The sequence below is a fragment of the Panthera leo genome, chromosome B2 (genome assembly GCF_018350215.1).
Source record: "Panthera leo isolate Ple1 chromosome B2, P.leo_Ple1_pat1.1, whole genome shotgun sequence".
In the NCBI taxonomy this organism is placed as follows: domain Eukaryota; kingdom Metazoa; phylum Chordata; class Mammalia; order Carnivora; family Felidae; genus Panthera; species Panthera leo.
In genome coordinates this window covers 144,678,443-144,700,792 of record NC_056683.1, presented here as the reverse complement: position 1 = coordinate 144,700,792, position 22,350 = coordinate 144,678,443, and the positions used below count along the sequence as shown (strand labels likewise).

The 22,350-nt window shown below is 37.3% G+C and overlaps 1 protein-coding gene across 2 annotated transcripts in view; it reads left to right on the top strand.

Annotated features, from left to right (window-relative positions):
- PRKN (parkin RBR E3 ubiquitin protein ligase) overlaps positions 1-22,350 on the top strand; it is a 1,339,251-nt gene that overhangs the window by 607,984 nt on the left and 708,917 nt on the right. The gene's annotated exons all lie outside the window — the stretch shown is intronic.

The window sequence follows — 22,350 nt, the reverse complement described above, 5'->3', positions numbered from 1 at the left end:
TTTTTTGTTGGGAGTTTTTATTACAAACTAAATCTTTTTACCAATAATTAGTCTATTCATATTTTCTATTTCTTCATGATTCAGCTTTGGAAGATGGTATGTTTCTAGAAATTTATCCATTTTTTTCTAGGTTGTCCAATTTGTTGGCATATAGGCATCGCAGTAGTCCCTTATGATCCTTGTATTTCTGTGGTATCAGTTGTAACTTCTTTTTCATTTCTGATTTTATTTACTTGAGCCTTCATTTCTTTTTTTTCTTGGCAAGTCTAGTTCAAAGTCAATTGGTTTTCTCTTCAAAGAACCAGTTCTTAGTTTTCTTGATCTTTTATATTGCCTTTTCCTTCTTACTACCAACTTTGGCCTTTGGCCTTTTTTTTTTCTTTTTTTTTAGTTCACTCAGGTGTAGAGTTATATTTTTTTATTTGAAACTTTTCTTATCTTTTGAGATAGGCCTGTACTACTATAAACTTTCCTCTTAGAGCTGCTTTTGCTACATCTCATAGATTTTGGGACTGTTATATTTCCATTTTCATTTGTCTCAAAGTATTTTTTTGAGCTCTTTGATTTCTTCATTGACTCATTGGTTGTCCAGTAACATGTTTACTCTTCACATATGTGTGCTTTTTTTTGCTTGTAGTTGATTTCTAGTTTCATACCATTGTGGTAAAAAAAAATGCTCGATATGATTTCAGCCTTCCTAAATTTAGTAATACTTGTTTTTTGGCCTAATATATGATCTATTCTGGAGAATGTTCCATGCACACTTGAGAATAATGTGTATTCTGCTGCTTTTGGATGGAATGTTCTGTGTGTATCTATTAAGGCCACCTGGTCAAAGATGTATCATTTAAGTCCATTGTTTCTTTCTTGATTTTCTGTCTGGATGACCTATCCATTGATGTAAGTGGGGTATTGAAGTCCCCTTATTGAACTGCTATTAATTACTCCCTTTAAGTCTGTTAATACTTGCTTTATATATTTAGCTGCTTCTATGTTGGGTGCATAAGTATTTACCAATGTTATCGCCTTTGGATTGACATCTTTCTTATTATGTAGTACCTTTCTTTGTCTTTAATTAAGACTTTATTTTAAAACCCATTTTGTCTGATATGAAGACAGTTACGCCAGCTTTCTTATCATTTTCATTTTCATGGAATATCTTCCTCTGTATCTTTACTTCTGAAGTGCATCTCTTATAGGCAGCATATAGATTGCTCTTGTTTTTCATCCATTCAGTCACTGCCTTATCTTTTAATTGGAGATTTTAGTCTATTGCTTTTAAAGTAATTATTGATAGATATGTAACTTATTGCCATTTTGTTCATTGTTTTCTATCTGTTTTTGTATTTCTTCTCTCTTTCCTCTCTTACACTCTTTATAATATATATACATATATATATATGTATATATGTATATATATATATGTATATATATTTCAATTCATAGCAACCTGAGCTTAAACACATTCTAAAAACTAGACATTTTTATCCTCCTTTACATATTATGTTTTTAATGAATTATTTTACATATTTGTATTTGTGCATCCCTTAATTAATTACTATAATTATGGTTAATTTTAATACTTTGGTCTTTTAACCTTTATACTAGCTTTATTAGTTGTTGTTCCAGTACCCTTACTCTATATTTACCTTTACCTGATTTTTACTTTTATATGTTTCCTTATTACTAATTAATACTTTTTATTTTCTGCTTAAAAAGCCCCTTTGCCAGCTTCTGTAGGTCTGATTGGTGGGGATGAACTCTTCTAACTTTTGTGTCTCTGGAAAATTCTTAATTTTTCCTTTAATTGTGAATGATAACCTTTTGCCAGTTTGAATATTCTTTGTTGGAAGTGTGGTTTTTTGCCTTGTTGTTGTTGTTGTTGTTGTTGTTGTTGTTTTTCTTTTTCCTTTCAGTACTTTGAATATATCATACCACACACTTCTGGCCTGCAAGTGTCTGCTAAAGAGTCAGCTAATAGTGTTGTGGGGACTCCCTTGTATGTAACAAGTTGTTTTTCTTTTGCTGTTTTTAAGATTCTCTCTTTAACATTTAACATATAATGCGTCTTGGTGTGGATCTCTTGTGGTTCATCTTATTTGGAACACTCTGTTCTTTCTGGACCTGAATGCATTTCCTTCCTTAAGTTAAGGAAGTTTTCAGCCACTGTTTCCCTAAATAAGTTTTCTGTTTCTTTTTCTCTCTCTTCTCCTTGTGAGAGTCCTATAATATGAACGGTATTCTGCTTTATGTTGCCCTATAGGTGCAGTAAGCTATTTTCTTTTCTTAAAAAAAAAAAAAACAAACCTATTTTTTAAATTTTTTTTTCTTCTTGCCACCCCATTTGGGTGATTTCCACTGTCCTGGCTTCTAGGTTGCTGATCTGATCTTCTCCTTCTTCTATTTAGCTATTGATCCCCACTAGCATATTTTTCAGTTCAACTATTATATTCTTCAGCTCTGTGATTTCTGTCTCATTCTTTCCTATATTTTCTCTCTCTCTCTGTTGAAGTTATTACCATGTTCATCCATTCTTTTTCTAAGTTCAATGAGTGTCTTTAAGACCATTACTTTGAACTCTCTATCGGGTAGATTGCTTATCTCCATTTCAATAAGATATTTTTCGGAGGTTTTTATCTTGTTCTCTCATTTGAAGCATATTCCTCTATCTCCTCATTTTGCTTGACTCTGTTTTTGTTTCTATACATTAGGCAACCTTTGGGCCGAAAGTGCAGTTCTCCTGGCCATCAGATGCAGGTGCTCAAGTCAAGGGGCACACCTTGTGCGGGCTGAGTGTGACCATTAGCTGTGGCAGGACCAGAGCTGCAGCACAGGGTAGTCAGGTGCTCACCCAGCAGGGCTACAGCTGTGGAACAGGGATCAGGTGTGTCCACTGGCAATAGCAGGTTAGAGGAAGAGTGTCAAAATGGTACCAGCCAGCACCAGCACTAAGAAGGTAGAAAGAGAACTAAGATATGGCTCCCAACAGAGTTTCCATCCCTAGAGAGAGTCCTAATGGGCTCCTGCCTCTCTAGAAGATACCTTCAGATTAGCAGGTTGGTCTCCTTCCCATATGGTCGAGGTGCTGTTTAAACTGCTGCTTTTGTGCTGAGTCCAGGGAGACTGAGTTTGTGTGTGAGCCCTTTAAGAGTGGGTTCTTTTTTCCCTATAGCTCGATGGTTCTCCTGGACACGAGCCCCACTGATTTTAACACCAGACTAGTTTTAGGGGCTCATCTCTCTGGTGCAATTCCTGAGGGTTGATGTACCTGAGGTGGGGGCATAAACCCCTCACCCCTCAGGGAAAAGCTCGTATTCTTTTGAGATCTCTCTCAATCATGGGCTGCCGTACCTGGAATGGGGTTTTTGGCAAGACTGTGTCTCTACTTCTTCTACCCCTCTCAATGGGACCCTTTTATCCTTTGTTGTGGAAGAGCAGTTCAGCTATTTTTCAGTTCTTTTTTCAGTGGAAATTATTTCATATATAGCTATAGATTTGCTGCGCCTGTGGGAGGAGGTGACTTAAGGATCTTCCTACGTCACCATCTTGAACCACCTCTCCTCAAGAATGAGTCTTTTTGAAAAAAATATATGTTTCCTGGTGAGATGTACCTGTGGTGTTCCTGGCATAAGGTAAGGTTGTAAATGTAAATAATGCTGGGGCCAAATGGAAGGCAGATTTTGCCAATAGAAATCTTTCAGTGAGTTTTTTGTATATTTTTGTCCATAGAAATTGAGACTACCTTTGAAACCATATCCAATTTAATTAAGGAAGAACTGGGCCAGGATGGTCTCTAGCTTAACCCTGGGTCTGTATGCAGGGGTGCTCCAGGCTGGCACTGCTTTTCCAGCAACACCTGGAAACTGCTCTTACTCACGGGTTTGGGCTTCTGTCCTTTGAAGTTTTCTCGTGTGCCAACATCAATGTTGTCTGTGCTCCAGAGAGAGCAGAGAGCTTATGGAAGTGATTGTGGTATATGTGTAATGTGCCGTCCCTCCCAGGTCTTGGACACTGTAGTGTAACTAGGTCTTGGTACTTCAGGAGCAGGGAGGATTAGGGAAGCAATTCTGTCTCTGTCTCTTTGGCTACTTTAGTTTATATTTATCTGGGTCTTTGAACTTGTGAGCCCTATAATACCTATGGCAAATGGTGATGATTTCAATGAGAAATGGCTAGATCTATCACTCCCAATCTCTAATGCTCTTCATCAACAATGGGCCATGCCCTCTATTTCTTCCCGAGATTGGTCTCTGTGGTTCAGCAGTCCTACAACAACCTTTTCAACTTGCTGACTGGAATAAGGCATAAATCTTTTAGAGGAAATAAATGCATACACATACTTTTTAATGTTTTTTCAAAAAATGTTAATATAATCTCCAGAGTGCAATGTGAGAAGTCCAAGAAAATACTTATATATCTGAGTTCTTTTAATTTAAAGAACACTTTATTTTTCTTATACTTTAAGATTATAGTAGTGGGATACTTTTTGTGAAAAAAATTTCAAGGAACCTAGCTGTATATGACTGCTAATTGCTGGTAGTTTTTATTGCTTACCAATATGCAAATTTAGCCAGGCCTCAAATTTCTGTTTATATAATTGTCACTTCAGTTATTTGCATTAGTACTTAAATTTGGACCTCTCATTGTCATTTGGTTGTTGTATTTAATGCTATACTTCCATCTTTCCTTTCCTCTTCTTTTTCCTTTCCCTTTTTGAAAAGTTCAGTTCAAAAGCCAGAGGGAAGGCAAGGTATTCTTTTGCAGTAGGGCAGAAGTAGGAGCCATGGTTGTGTATGAAACCAGAGAGAGGAGGAACATCAGTGTATGTGGTATACCCAGGTGGTTCTAGAAGCCTGAACAGAATGATGAGTGTATCGACACAGTGTGGTACTCCAATGCTGGGGCACAAGGCCCTGGGTGGAGCTGACCAGGGCATCTCTGTGGGGAGTGGCTGGCCTACTGCAGGATTTGAGAGCCAACATTTTGAGAGGTGCACTCACAAGGGGGGAGAGCCTTGCATGGGAAGGCAGATCCTGAGCAGAGTGAGGAGGGCAGCCACATAGAAGAGTGTCCTGTTGGGAGATATCAGAGCCCAAGTGGGTCAAGATGGCATTCATGTGAAGGAGGGAGTGGCTGCAAAGATGAGCTATTGTAACAAACAGAGGGACTGATCAAATAAATAAGCAAGTTCATTAAGGGTAATGGTAGCCAGGTTTCTCTCTATCAGAGAATAGAGTTACAAATAAGGAAAGAAAGCAAGAATAAACCCTATAGAAATTGATTGGAATTTGAGTTATTGGTGTGAATTCATGATTTATTATATAAATAGATAAAGAAATAAATGTAGAATGAAATAGCTGTTAATGTGTGTAACACACACACACACACACACACACACACACACACCTATTCATTAGCTTGCTCTGCCAAGAGGACCTTGAAGCAATGATACCTCATTAGTAATAAGTATGCCTAACACCTAAATCTTGGTTTCTAAATGCCAGTTTCTGGGACTGGGGCAGACAAAGGAGAAGAGTCTGGAGCATCTTATTGTGTCAGAAGGTAAGGAAGTCCTCAAACAATGTTAGGGACATGTGACAAAAGGATGCAGGAACCAACTTGTAAAGGTTCCAACTGGCTAAATCTGGGACATTCTGAAGCATCAAAATAATGATAGTAACAGAATGAATTAACCCATAAAATAAAATAGGAATCCATGGGTGAGTTTGATAAGAAATAGGACATTTACATAATTTCAAAATATCCACCTATAAAATAAATAGTAATGCAGCGGATAAATTTGCAATGTAGAAATTTGACATGTACTACCTTACACAAGTGATCCAAGTGAACCTCTTCAAAGATGGGAGAATTAGATCCATGTACCTCCTAATGGGATGTGATTGGAAGGACCCAACATCACCCCTGTGGTATTCCTGCCAAAGATGCACATCTGGAATCATGAAGATACAACTGATGAATCCAAATAGTCTATAGAGTAACTCTTTGGTAATAACCCAAAAAGCCAAGGTTGTGATACTCACGGAAAAACCAAGGAACTATTCCAGACTAAAATATCTAAAAAGGCATGACAACTAAATGCATTGCATGATTATTAGCCAGTATTTTTTATATCTCTATCTCTATCTCTATCTCTATCTCTATCTATCTATATATAAAAGACAAAATTAAGGAAGCTTAGATGGTGCCTGAAGATTCAATGATAAAAAGGTGTCAGTATTAATTCCTGATTTGGATAATGGACTGAGATTAGTTAAGAGAATGTTTTGTTTGTAAAAAATATACACTAAAGTTTTCAGGTACAATAGGATATGTCAGCAACTTATTCTCAAAAAAATACTTCTTTATGTTGTACTTGCAACTTTAAGTTTGAGGTTTCAAAATATATATACAAGTGTTATACTTCAATGAAACATTTCAGTAAAACATTATCCTGTTGTCTGCTTTATACCAGGAATCATAGTTAAAGACAGTAGAAGAATGTCTAAAACTAGAAATGCCAAGAGTCTTTGGTGTGACACATTCCCAGGTCCTGAAGGACTGTTTCTCCAGAGAACGGCATGTTTCTATCAAAAGTTGACTTTTATTTTATTTTTTTTTTAACATTTATTTATTTTTGAGACAGAGAGAGACAGAGCATGAATGGGGAGGGTCAGAGAGAGAGGGAGTCACAGAATCCGAAGCAGGCTCCAGGCTCCGAGCTGTCAACCCAGAGCCCGACGCAGAGCTCGAACTCACGGACCGTGAGATCATGACCTGAGCCGAAGTCGGACGCTTACCCGACTGAGCCACCCACGCGCCCCAAAAGTTGACTTTCAATAAAAGTGGTTTGACTTGTTCCAGTATACATTTAATTAAGTTAGAAAGAAATTGCAAGTTTAATACAACTGGCCATGCAGACCAAAGCCCATATTTTCTTTGGCATCCCTTAGAATAATTTTAAATGCCCTACAGGTCAAGGTCACTAGAAATAGTTTTCAAAAAAGAGCTCATAACCATGATGTTAGGAATGACTGCAAATGGCCTTAAGTCATTCAGTGGAAACTTCGAGCTAAATTTAAAGAAAGTGTAGATTCAAATTGTAATTATACTGTAGTTGAAAGCAGTAAAGAAAAATGTATGCTACCATGGATTGGTTTTGTTTAGAGGGACATAAATGCACTATTGGTCCCAAATCCCACCAAACCAATGCACGTTTATTAAAGGTACAGTACATTTAAAAATTTATGACTTATCTTTGCTTTGAATTATGTGTGTTCAAAAATTACTCCAGATTTTGCACATTAGTCATGATGGCAGATAGCATTTGCCTCATATGACATTCATCCCCCAACCCCTTCATTTGTTCATCTAATGTTCCTGGTGGAGACTCTGGTTGGGTTCGAAGACTCTCCCCTGGGCTTGCAGAGTAAAATTCTTTTCAGGCCATCCTACTGAGATATTGAACAAGTCAACTTTAACTCTTCCAAGTACAAGAAGGAAAAGTCTTCCAACCCCTTCATACTATGGGAAGGGATCACTAATCTGACTTTATCTACAGGTTAAGTAGGAATAATCTAGATATGCACAAGGGAGAGATATTCTAGGTAGGGGACTCAGCTTGAACAAAGCCATGACCTGAGAGACTATATGGTAAGCACAGTAAACTACGAACCGTTGTTGATGAAGCAGAAGCCTGGGTAAGTAAGGACATCTAGTCGAAACTAAAGTAACTCTCATAAGTGAACACGGTATTGAAGATTACACGAAGGCCAGCACACATGGACGTCATGAGCAATATGACACCTCAGCCTCTAGCGTGGACTCTTCACCAGCCACATTAACAAATAAACTATTGGTGGTCTCATGAGATCTGACAAGATTATGGTCCCTCAGATGAAGAGACACCATTTGAAATAAGGACCCACATTCACTGTTCACCATGACCTTGCTGGAAGGGTGTGCTGTGCTGTGCAATGCCAGCTGGTCACAGTGGTAGGCTGTAGCGAGGTGGGAGCTCTGACCAAGTGACCATCCAAAACTTGAGGACAAACTCCAGTGATGTCATCCAGAAATATACAAAATGTCACTAACACTAATGAGAACTATAAGAAGTCTCTGGTTTGGGTTCTTACACAATAGTGAAAGAACAGTAACTTCATCTCAACATTGCAGTCTTCCCACCCTTAAAACTCAAGAAGTGTATATTTTATAATGAACTGAATGTCTTAGTAGAGTAATGCATACCAAATTTGTCAATAAGCAAATAAGATATATTAGAGGGGTGTGCTCTCAAATTTTTGACTAATTAGTATGCTTAGTTAAAAAAATGTGGATGACTATACAAGGTGGTAGAAACTGCTGAAGATTTTTGAGCAGAGGAGTGAAATTATTAGCTTGGAAGTGAGCGAATAGACATTAAAGCTATTTAGTAGGTAAAATGTATATCCTTCATCACCATTTGGAAATTCTCCCAAGTCGCATTGACCCACATTTGAATCCTGCCTGCCTCGCTTACTGTATATGCATTTGGGGAAATTATCTCAGCTTCCTAGGACTTAAGTTATCCATTTGTCACATAAGGATATCATCTGCTCTTATAAAGCTTTTGTGTGACTCCTGTGGATAATGTATGAATGTGCTTGCATGTATTGCATATATTAGGTGTTCTAACATATTAGGTATTCTTTCAATTGCCTTTACATAAGTGGTATTTTTATGTAATATTTTAAGAAGATCTTTTATACAGATACATTAGCTGTACTTTGAGAAATGGTTATACTTTTTTGCTGAGAAAAAATAAATCTTTTCACTTATAGTAGGGATAGTCATCAAAATAGAAGTGCTTTCTAAGGGAAGCATACCCCTAAATGAGCTAAATTTTGATTGAGCCTACAATGTTTATTAAAGGATTAGTTGGGAGAAATTGGTTCAAGTAGTTTTATTTGCGTGTGCATCTGTAACCACGGCAAAAATCAGATGTTATTGGAGGATTAAATATCAATAATTTATAACTAATTTTTAGAGCCCAGTGAATGGATTATGAGGGAATTCGGATTTTCCAGAAGACTTTTAAAGGCGCAGCCTAAAGTGCAGCAAAACAGACTTTGTGTTATAATCTTTTATTAGCGGTCAGGAAGAGCAAATATTATAATCTACAAGTGTATAGATATCTTCATGGTTATAGTCATCCATTTACCTAACTTATTTAAATTTGTCAGCTGTACAGACAAAATAGTTGCCTCAAAGGAGGACGCTTGTCATGGATACATCTTTCTGTACACTCGAACCCATCAAGTAACAGTTGCCTCTTGTTCAGGTGACACGTTTGCCAAGCACTGTGTGTGTGCGTACAAGACTGCCTCTCCCTTCCTTCTCTAACACTCTCAGTGAGGTGTCACTGTCCTTATTTTATAGATGGGAGGACAGTGAGCCATTGAGGGAAATAAACTGCCCAAGGTCTCAAAGCCCCACATCATTTCACGTGGCATAAGACCCACATATGTCCAATTCTGAAGCCCACGTCTTTCCATCAAACCATTCTGACACCAAAATTTTTCCTAGACATTTAGCTTGCATCAATATATTCTTTGAATTTATGGGAGCCTTTGAAAAGAAATGCAAAATGAGTAAATACAGATCTTAAGGGCAGGCATAGGGAACGTTGCACAGAAATATGAGTTAGCAGAAGCAAAAATATAGAAATTTATTACATTATTTTTCAAATAAATAGCTCATAAGATGGAAGCTGCTGAAGTTTTTATCGTATTTTAAATTACAATACAATAATTCACATATCCATGTAAACTTTTAAAATCTTTCAGTATTAAATGGGTTTTTTTGGTAAATAAATGGACTAATATTTTAAAACACCTTCTGAAAATATGTCGTGTTCTACATACTACCAGTTCAAGGTTGAAAGGATCATACGAATCAGCTTCATACCTACATTTAACTCTAAGGCCCTCCCTGCAAAGGGCAACAAAGGAGACCCTGAATTTCACAAATTTCTCACCTTGTTGATTTTTAAGGAAAGTCCTAGAGGTGACTGGGTCTCATGAGGACTGATTTATCTCTGCAATGACATGTTTGTGGCCAGGACTCTATTTCTTTTAAAATATACTCTTGGCCTGACCTAACTCTAGAAAAATTAAATTCGTGTATAGCTGTAATTCACAACAATTGCAACAATTTTAAGGCCACCTTATCAAACAGGCATTTCCTGATGACCCTATATGAGATGGCATACTCCCTCAGCCCCACGCAGTCAGCTTTGGTCTCCTTTGGTTTTCTTCACAGCGTCTATCAATCTGTCATCATCATCATCATCATCATCATCATCATCTTTTTTTTTATTTTATTATCAGCTATCACCAGACAATCAAATATCACCATGACCACCTCCCATCTCACTCACCCTCCACAAGAATACAAAGTCCACAGGGCCTAAAAAATATGCCTAGTGCATAACATTCTCAGTAAATATTATTTGATATTTATGGTATATCATTTGATATAGTATTAAATATTTGATATACACACTTTCATAAATAAGATTCTGGGCATATACAAGATAAAAGGCCTCACAATATTTTCTTTTCAATAGGAAACTTCAAAATGCATTTTAAAAAATGAATATTTCTCTCCTAAACTTACATATTTCATTTTGAGAATGGTTTCAATTATGGGTTAAGTATGTTGTAAAAAGTAAGCTAAATTTTAGCACAATTTTTTTTTCCACAGAGCGAATGGAAACTAACAATGTAGAATAAAACCATGTTGCCAGGAGAGCTGGACAATTTAGATATCGCTATGGTATGAATCCGCGTAAATTTTCCCAGTCACATGAAGAATGCTCTCTTTGTAAAGTCCTTCACCTTAAGGGTACTTCTGTCTCATACAGTTAGAGGTCAGGTGGAAAAGAGAAAAGACATGTAAAAATAACTCAGTTATCTAAGCCTTTGGAGGGTAACTTAGAGCCGATGGCCCTATTCCTCTGCCGCTTCTTTCCTGAATCACTTACCTGAGTTTCTTCCTACAACCCCAAGTCACAGACAGGCACTGGGCTGGTTCGTGGGTTCCCGACGTCAGCACATTGCTCTGCACTCACAACGCCTGTGTTTTACCTACCGGAGGCTTGACATGCCTGTTCCGAGCTTTGGAACCAAGTTTCCTATGCTTGCTAGGTTCTGAGCCGTTCCTACCTTTGCCCACTATCGTGCATTCCCGAGTTCTGCTTGTCTTCTGAATGATTCTGCAAAGCCCAGTAGGTCCTCTTACTGATTCATCCAAGGTATTTCTTTACCACACTTTCATTTATTCACTGAACATTTATTAAGAGTCCACCAAGGGCCTCACACTAGGTGAAGTGCAGGACAAGCAAGAAAAATCATGGCGTTGTGTCTGCTCTCAGGGAAATCCAGCCCAGGGAGAAATGGATGCATAATTGGGGCACCTGGGTGGCTCATTCAGTTGAGCATCCAACTCTTAATTTCAGCTCAATTCATGATCTCACAGCTCATGAGTTTGAACCCCACATTGGGCTCTGGGCTGACAGTGCGGAGCCTGCTTGGGATTCTCTCTCTCTCCCTCTGTCTCTGCCACTCCCCTGCTCGTGTGCTCTCTCTCTCTCTCAAAATAAATAAATAAACTTTAAAGAGTGAGAGAGAGAAACAGATGCATAATCAATTTATCAAGATTTCTGGGACACTTAAAAGTAATTACCGGGGCACCTGGGTGGCTCGGTCGGTTAAGTGTCCGACTTCGGCTCAGGTCATGATCTCACGGTCCGTGGGTTAGGGCCCCGCGCCGGGCTCTGTGCTGACAGCTCAGAGCCTGGAGCCTGTTTCGGATTCTGTGTCTCCCTCTCTCTGTGACCCTCCCCCGTTCATGCTCTGTCTCTGTCTCAAAAACAAATAAACGTTAAAAGTAATTACCAAGGTGTTTTTCAAGAGATATTTACCATAATGTATTTGGGTGTGTTTCACTTTTGATTATTTATTTATTTATTTATTTATTTATTTATTATTTTTTTAATGTTTATTTTTGAGAGAGAGAGAGACAGACAGACAGAGCTTGTGTGGCAGAGGGACAGAGAGAGGAGGAGACAGAGAATTCAAAGCAGGCCTCAGGCTCTGAGCTGTCAGCACAAAGCCCGATGTGGGGCTTGAACTCATGAACTGTGAGATCATGACCTGAGCTGAAGTCGGTGTCTTAGCCAACTGAGCCACCCAGGCATGCCAGTTTTGATCATTTTAAAATAAGTATTTAGGCCAGTACAGGAGAGTACAACTAACTCACATACTGACAACTAGGTCCTTTTACTTTCAGATGCGCCTACTTTTGAGGTGGAATCTGTTTGCTCCAACATAAAAGGCTAAATTCTATGACCTAATCTATGCCATCCCAACTACGGTGTCTTTCTTAGGGCTCTCCCTAAGGTCCACAGGGCGCCGTGGAAGAACTTTGCTGGAAAGATCCTCAAGAGGAGAGAAATGTGTGTGTGTATGATACCAGTAATATACAAATCGATTCATCAACTTGAGAAGAAAGTTCAAGAGCCACTGCCTCTGAGATTTTTCGTTCTGCAGGAGGAGCACTTTGCCGGAATTAGCGATACAAGCGAGGAAGAGGGAGCACAGCTAATAATTTGGAGATATTTACACCTTTGCTAGGCTTTTCACAGTGCAAAGGCATTAGTGGGAGTGACAGGAACAAGTCCTGAGCCATTTACTTAGGCTATCTGGAAGGATTTAATCTCGCTTGGGTCATGGAGTGGAGTGTTCCCTGGCAATTGGAGCTCCTGTGATAGGCCCTATCGGTAGGCCTGGCATCCAGAGATAAGAGTTTAAGTCCAGCTGGAATTAGAAGCAACAGAATTAGCTGGAATGCAGGACTGTAACCCTTTTGGCTCAAATCGTGAAATGCCTCTGGATGGCAGTTCAAATCTTTCCGATGGAGTTTTGGCTCTGGGGGCTGAGCATGAAACAAACATTAGTAATATGAAGGGCTTTTCTGCAGTGTGCGCAATAAATCCAGCCCTATAATGATGCAGTTTATACTTCCATCAATTTTGTGGGGTTTTTGCTACAGTGTCTCCACAAGACTAATTTTCCACTTTATCAGCATTCATATATGTTTTTTCTTTTTTTTTTTTTTTAAGACCGGGGAAAATGTTTGAAAGGCCAGTGATTTTAGAAGCTGTGGGTAGCTTTTGTGTATAACAGGTATGCACATCACTTTCAAATATCGAAAGTGGAGATCAGTAAAGTATAAAACAGCAGACAGTGGTGATGATCCTGTATTTTTATTTGTATAGACTCATTTAGCTGCTAAAACTATATCTTTCAAAATACAGAGTGTGATCATTATTTGTATATTTGTTTACTGTGTGCTTTCATAAGACCAAACTGATAATGCGTATGTTAATAGAATGACAGACTTACAGTAAGGATGGGAACTTAACTGTAGACGATAGTTTACAGCAAACATTTTCTTCTTTATATTTTTATAATAACTACATACCGTGAATGTTCCCCCATCGAAACAAAATTTATCACTTAAAGTGATAATACGTAAAATAGGTGAGCTTTTGTTTTTTTCTACCCGTAAAATTAAACAAAACATAGCATGCAGTATGATGGAGGTAGATGCCTTCAGAGTGTTCCGACTGCATTAAGCTTTCTTTGTGATGTTCATTTTTGTGAAAAAAAAAAAAAAAAAAATGTTCCATAAGCATCATGGAAGATTTCTATCAAGTCAATTGCTTACCAGGATCCCTGATCCTAGACTTATTTACACTTTCTACATTTTAGTAATTCCAGCTTGATGCCGTTATATGTAAGTTTAACGGTTTTGAGAGTAACTTTTAGCTTCAGTGTTTAAAAGTCTTTGTAAGCTGAATGGGGACGTGTGAGCTTTATTAGTAAACTGTACTACTTGCACATAACTTTCATTTTTTCTCATTTCTGTCTTGTTCTAAACAATTATATGATGAAAATAGCATTAAATTACATGTTTTTTTGTGAGAATTTATTTTTAAACTATGATAGCACATTTGTTTAATGCCATATAACTGCACCCAATATAGTAGAAACATAATTCCTCTTATAAATGTTTATGCTCACATAGCAGTAATGTGCTATATAAAAAGAAAATATAGGGGCTCCTAGGTGGCTCAGTCGGTTGAGTGTCCAACTTGACTCAGGTCATAATATCACAGTTTGTGAATTCGAGCCCCTCATCAGGCTCTGTGCTGATGGCTCGGAGCCTGGAGCCTGCTTCGGATTCTGTGTCTCCCTCTCTCTCTGCCCCTTATACGCTTGCTCGCTTGCTCTTTCTCGCTTTCTCTCAAAAATAAATAAAACATTAAAAAATTTAAAAAAAGAAAACATAACAAGAGAAATGAAGACATTTTAACAAAGTGGGATATTTCTAATAAGATATATTTTTCAAGAAGTATTCAAGAGATTTTTTAAATACGTCTTAAGGAGACATAATATATCCAAGCATATGTCAGTGATGCTTAAGTAATATAATGGCATAGATAGAACTTTTGTAATGTACTTTATTTGGAATTGACTGAAAGAAACATCACTGGCTTATAAAATGAGAAAATAGAGAAAAATTCTGGATTTTCTATATTGAGTTCAGTGGATCATATACAGGCACAAACAAGTTGAATGTAGACCAAACCAGTTACTTCTTCAATAGGTAATGCTATGGCCTGATTTATTTCCTTTTAATTCTGGCTGCTATTTTCTGCGACTACGAGGATGTAGGTAATCATGTTTGGACCCTAGAGTGTGACGTACAGTCTATAGAAGCTCCAGAATACTTCCTTCTATAGATGCTAATTAACACAGAAATATTTTAAAATAAAAGTATATATAAATTTTTCCTAGGAAGAATTTCTAACTGGCCACTTTTAACTTTTACTAATTCACTATTACTTTTTTTTTATTACAACATAATAACAATGTGTAGAAAGTATACAAAGTGTAATGTGCCTTTACCTCTAGGCATGAGTTCTGCATTATTATAAACGTATATTATATTTCATATAATAACAGAATTACATAATATGTAATAACATTACATTATAATACTGTTATTAATATAATGTGTTGTGTTATAATACGATATCATACCTTATCATATCTAACATACCTAAGGAAGTTAATGATAATCTTTTAATATTATCTAATACATAGTACGATTGTCAAAATATTGATATGAATGTTGAAGCTTGGTCATAAATACTGGGGGGGGCGTTGATGTATATTTTAATTCTGTGTGTGTCTGCATTTTTCACTTACTTAAAACTGTAAGTGTGCAATTCAGCACTTTTACGTCTACTCACAGATTTGTGGAGCCATTGTTACCATCTTATTTTAGAACATGTCCATCACCTTGAGAAGAAAATCTATACCCATTAGCAGCTACTTCATAGTCCCCCACCCCATCTCTTCCTTCTCCCCATAGCTGGCTGCCATTAATCCAGTTTCTATCTCTCTGGACTTGCCTATGTTGGGTATTTAATAAAATGGAAACAAGTAATTTTTGGCCTTTTGTAATTGCATGCTTTCATTTAGCACAATGTTTCAAAGTTCATGCATGCTCGTTCCAAGTATCAGTAGTACCTCATTCCTTTTTTATTGCCAAATAATACTACACCATGTGGATTATACTGCATTTTGTTTATTCGTCAGTTGATGCACATATGGGTTATTTCTACTCTTTGGCTATTATGGTTAATGCTTCTGTAAATAACCTCGTACAAGATTTCTTGTGGGCATATGTGTTCCAAAGTGGCTACACCAATTTACATTTTTGCCAGTAATGAATGAAGGTTACAGTTTATCCACATTCCTTCTGACACACATTATTGTTTGTTTGTTTTTAATTTTAGCCATTCTACTGGGTCAGTTCTCGTGGTTTTGATTGGCATTTCCCTAATGAATAACAATGCCGAACATTTCTCCATCTGTTTATTGGCCATTTGTATTTCTTTTTTGCAGAAATGTCTATTTAACTTCTTTGTCCATTTTTTTTAATTGGATTATGTGTCTTCTTTCTGTTGAGTTGCAAGTGTTCTTTATATATCCTGGATACAAATTCCTTATGAGACATGTGACTTGCAAGTATTTTCTCTCATTGGTGGGTCACCTTTTCACTTTATTGATGTGTTCTTGAGACACAAAAGTTGAAGTTGAGTACATCTATGTTTTCTTTTTTCCATTCGATTCTGCTTTTGGTGTCATGTGTAAGAAACTATTCCCAAACCCAAAGTCCTAAAGATTTACTCCTAAGTTTTCTTCTAAGAAATAAGTTTATAGTTTTATCCCTAACATGTATGTCTCTGATCCCTCTGACTTAATTTCTATATGTAGTTGAAGTAGGTGTTCAACTTCATTCTTTTGCATATGGATATTAAGTTGTCCTAGTGTCACGTGTTGACAATGTTATTCTTTTGCTATTGAATCATCTTAGAACCCTTGTTGAAAATCAATTGAATATTTGATTGAATTAATAGTGAATCCATTAGGTCCTCGTCCTTTGTTTCTAGGAGTTTTGGAACTACTAATTCAATACCTTTACTTGTTATAGGTCTCTTCAGATTTTATACCTCTTCTTGAATGAATTCCAGTAGTTTGTGTCTTTCTTGAATTTGTTTATTTCATTTGGTTATTCAGTTTGTTGGCATAATCTTATCTATTGTACAATTGAATTATTAGCATCTAAAATTCGACCTATTTGTTTAAGGCATTTCCTAAACAAATATACAAATATTTTTACTAAGCCAATTTATTTTTTCCCAATAAATATTGTTATCTTAGAGATTGGAGAGGTGTGACAAATAGTTGGGCACACTGACCAAATGCCCAGTTAATTTTAAAACTAGCCATATACTATTAGTTTGCAGCTTTCTAATGATGGAGAGAAATAAGTTTCTGCTTGTGTCCAAGGATTCAAAACAGTATTCAAGGATTTCCAAATGCTTCTGGAATCCTTGGGTACTTTTGGGATTTTTACCTTCTTGGAATTGTAATTGGTATTCAGATACACAGTGCCTATTTTTTTCTCTGCCCCATTACTTTCTGAATTATGAGAATATGGATAATGCTGTGGCCTCTCTAAAGGCCCCCACTGATACAGGACAGTTTAAGGACCAGTACTAGAACGCATCCCTGATGTTCCCCGATTTTTCTCTTTCCTTCTACCTCTGTGTTCTGATCCCTGACCCTCAACTCAGAATATTAGAGCTCCTGGGTGTAAGAGACTGGAAGTCTGTGGTGTGCTTACTCCTTTCGAGCTATTCTAGTCCAGAATTTGATCTGTAAGTACCTTGAGGTACTTAGCACGCTTCATTCAATTGTAAAGCACAACGCCTAGCACAGAATAAGTGCTCATTTCTGGACTGAGTTTAAACAAAGTAAAAATACAGTCTGCAGCTCCAAACCTATTTTCCCAAAGTTCAAATGTATATTTGATTTCTTTCTACTTTCTTTTCCTTATCACGAGAGCATACATCCTCTTGTTCCAATCTCTTGCATTAAAATTGACTTTTTAAGAATGTTTTCTGATATGATTTATTTTGAGATAATAATATAATTTTTGTCATTGTGTTCCCAATAGGGGCATTTCCATTTGAAGCATTTTCTACTACCATGAAATGAGAGTCTACGCATAAAAGAAAAATGGTACTCTTATTAAAATAAAAGCAACCGGGGCACCTGGGTGGCTCAGTCAGTTAGGCGTCTGACTTCAGCTCAGGTCATGATCTCACTGCTCATGGGTTCGAGCCCTGCGTCAGGCTCTGTGCTGACAGCTCAGAGCCTGGAGCCTGCTTCGGATTCTGTGTCTCCCCCTCTCCGTGCCCCTCCCAGGCTCGTGCTCTCTCTCTGTCTCCCAATAATGAATAAATGTTTAAAAAAAATTTTAAAAATAAAATAAAAGCAACAAAAACAACTGATCAAAAAATTGTCTTTCCTGTAGACATATTTGTATTTCCCAGGCCACCTCAATGGTGACTCAAACGCTTGGCCATCTTTGGACTCTTCAAAAATGTGCTTCCTCAATGAAATAAGAGGAAGGTAGAGAATCCAATTGGGAATCTTATGGCATATTACTTGCTGTTTACAGTCCATATTCCTTTCCGGGCATTTTCATATTTTCATCTCAATTTAGGCTTGAATTCCACTCAAGAATCCTCCCAATGTTCAAATATTTCATTCAACAAATATGCACTAAGCCTTTATGCACAGCAGTCAACGAGCAGCAGAAAAGGTCCCTTCTCTTAAGGAGCTTACGTTTTACCTGGAGAGACAATTTCCCACAGATACTGCATAAATAACGTTGCAGTTAAGGCTGAGATAGAGATGCTGCCAAAGAGAAGTATTGTGAGAGCTGCTCGGATCCACTCCGATGTGTCCCTTTCACCCAACTCAACCACACTTGTGTGAGGCAGGTCAGCTTCTCCCCGAGGTGCTGATGTCTGTCCAGAGACTTCATCTTAATCCTCAATATCTGATTCTGATTGGCACCAGGTTTATCAGCTAATAAATGTATTTTGAAAACTTAGCACATATTTAAAAATTTTGTTTTCTACTGCTGACACAGCTGCTATGCTAAGAGCCACTTTTTCCACTCATCTATCTCTTCCTCTTTTTTCCTTTTCATTGGTGAGAAAGGTACTACCATGGAACTTTCTATCCTCTGAAAAAGATAGTTTATTTTCTTAAAAAAAACACTACTATCCCTAAGTTATCCTGATTTCAAAGCAGCCAGATTTTGTATCATAAAGAGCCTTTTTGGGGATGCCCGGGTGGCTCAGCTAGTTAACTGTCCAACTTCAGCTCAGGTCATGATCTCACAGTTGGTGGGTTCAAGCCCCACAATGGGCTCTGTGCTGACAGCTCGGAGCCTGGAGCCTGCTTCAGATTCTGTGTCTCCTTCTCTCTCTGTCCCTCCCCCCCCCCCCCACCCCGTCTCAAAAATAAACATGAAAAAATTAACAAATAAAGAGCCTTTTCACACACTCAGAGGTTCTACATTTTGAGAGGTGCCCACACTAGTTATGAACTCATTAAAAATTTAAGATAGTGTAATGCCAACTAGGGTGAGTTCATTGTAAACATTAGGAAGAAACCTTCCCCAAAGAGGAACTTGTAAGTAGGATAATGAAAGAGTATAATTTTTATTAAAAGAGAAGGGCATGCATTAATTGTGAATTCACTTTCTACTTATTTGTTGTGTAACTACTAAAATCCTCAAAATAACACAAGGGCTTCAGTGGAGAAATTTCAAAGCCTTGAACAGGAAACATTATTAGATGGATAGAATATAGTGGAAATGCTATCTCCATTGGCACTGTTATGTAACTATGTAACTTTATTTTAAAAATCACTTTAGGGGAGCCTGGGTGGCTCAGTCGGTTCAGCATCCAAGTGCAGCTCGGGTCATGGTCTCACAATACGTGAGTTTAAGCCCCACATTGGGCTCTGTGCTGACGGCTCGGAGCCTGGAGCCTGCTTCAGATTCTGTGTCTCCCTCTGTCTCTGCCCCTCCCCTGCTTGTGCTCTGTCTTTCTCTCTCTCAAAAATAAATAATAATACACTTTTCTAAAAAAAATCACTTTATCACTTTATATTCTTTTTCTTTTTTTCCCTCGGTCACTTTTATTGGCAATAAAATCTCTCAGTTCTGAGACCAAAAATACTTTTTTTTTAAGCATAGGTACAATTCTCTTACAAAAATATCCTTAAGTTGGAGTGGGCAGTAATGAAAGCAATGAAATGAACACATATCCTGGCCTCGACTGATCAAACATTTATTCCAACTATCCAAAAATTTAAAAAAATGTAACTTACATTCAATGCTTATTTTATTGGAATTTGACCAGTTTAAGTTGAGAATAAATGGGAAAACAAAAATTAACTCTCCTCCCACCTCCCCACCCATGCTCATTGGTAAGGGTATTTTGCACAGTTATTCAAGTTTGAAACATAATTATAATTGGTCTCTCCATCATTTGATCTCCCTTAGTATTTTATATATTCCTTTGTCAAATATTTGGTATCTTTACTCCCTGCACTTAATCATGGAATATTTAAGTTTGGTAGTGACCTTCGTCACCTTTGATCTCTAGCATTTAACCCAGAACTCAGCACATAGTAGATGCAGGATAGATGTTTGAAAGACTAAATAATCACATACGTATTGTTTATTTGAAATCATATGTAGGTTGATGGCTATAAGTTATTATAATGTAATTAATAATAATACCTTGGGATCAGAAGATCTGTAATGTAATAGACCCCTTAATTTCAGCTCTCTTGTTTTTGTATTTGGGGCCAATGGCTTATTCTCAGTCTTCATTTAAACTACATAATAGGATTTAATCTAGAGTTATAATAGTTTCTTTTTGCAGGCTTGCCTTGGTGCTTTAATGATGATATCTTTATCTCCTTCTTCCTCACCCTCTCCCACATCCCATACATCTGGTAACCTTTTGGTCCTCATGGGTTTTTAAGGCCACTCTGCTGTGTCCCATCTGGACTTGTCTCCTGAGACATCTGCATCCCTACTCCCTCAGGCCCACCACACGAGGACTGTGTGTGCTCATGAGAATTTGCAAACGATGCTGATTAACTAGTCTGTCCTAACATAGCAACAAGTGATCATAGAATAATGTGTTGCCTTAGACCTTTAAAAAAAAGCAATGGGGTCTGGAGACTCTATTCTCATATTAAAGTGGAGTTGGCTTAGTGGCAGTAAATCCAGGCTGACAGTCCACAGATACAAATATTTTATCCTAGGTGTGCCCTTATATATTACTGTTGAGTAAGGATCTTCTGACTTATAATTAAGCCTTGCTTAAATTTTTTAATAGGCACTACAGAGATGCTATGCTGCCTGCACCTGTGGTATAATATACTCCGCTTAGTAACGCAGGCAGGACAACTGATTAATGCGTGCTTTCATTGAGTATAGCATTAGTGTAAGTTACATTTCTAAAATCATAAAGAACCCTGGGAGATCTGAGGTTATCTACATAGCTACTGCCAGCAGTATAACACAACTGTCACATTACACTCATGAATTTATTCATCATCATGATTTTTGGATCTTCATGAAAATTCTAGTCTTAATATCCAAGCAGCACTGAACAATGATACCTAACGCAGAATGGCAAGCCTTTAGATACCACTCAGATCATGTCAGATGGATATCTGCCTACAACAGCCACAGTTTGTTGAATTTCCCTACACATGAAGAAACTATTTCCCATGGCCTCGTTTTAAAAAACCAGCAACGCAGATCTTTGGCGTTGCCCTGGACTCACTCTACAGTTTCTTCTAAAGGGTCACTCTGCAGATGTTGACATCATGTAGCTGCCTTTCCAATACATGACTGGACAATGAACAAACTTTAAGCAGAATTTAAAGAGATGCTATGATTTAGAGTACATATTATAATATATTCTAGGGGTGCCTGGGTGGCTCAGTTAAGTGTCCGACTTTGGCTCAGGTCGTGATATTGTGGATCGTGAGTTCAAGCCCCGTGCAGTCTCTTTGCTGACAGCTAAGAGCCTGGAGCCTGGAGCCTGCTTCGGATTCTGTGTCTCCCTCTCTCACTGCCCCTCCCCTGCTCGCATTCTGTCTCTCTCTCTCTCTCAAAAATAAATAAAACATTAAAAAATAATATATCTTAAATTTGGGAAGAGAATTTGACCTAACCATCCAAATATTTTGGATAATATGAATATATTTGGATAATATGAATATATGTGTTTAATGGATTTGATCCCTTTGAAGAATTAAATGGATATCATAATTATCACTTCTGTTATTATTGTAATTTACTGTACTTCTGTCATTATTTTAATTATTTTAAAATTTTCAATTATGATAAGGTTCTCACCATTCCTGAACAAATAATACTTTTAGTAACCATTAACTGCTAACATTAAGTCTCATAAAAGTGAAGAAATACCAACTTCTGTATTTTTAAAATGATATCACTTCATACATAGATTACAGATTTTTGTTGCAGGTGCTTTTAGTGGAATATGTCAGACTTTCTTTAACCTGAAATATAAATAGTTCTTAAGGTAAAAAAACAGTAATGGCACTGTGTGTGTGTGTTTTTTTCCTCTCAATAGTTCTCTGTCATCAAGTTAATAATAAGTGGATTGTGACTGTTTTTAATTTCTAAAAAGACATGTTGGGTCTCTATGAAGGAGACATGAAATTCAGCGACTAGGCAGGAAGACACATTTGGTTCATATCTGAAAAAAATATTTCTTTTTTTGAAAGTTAAAAATTATAAATTACAATACAAAGCATC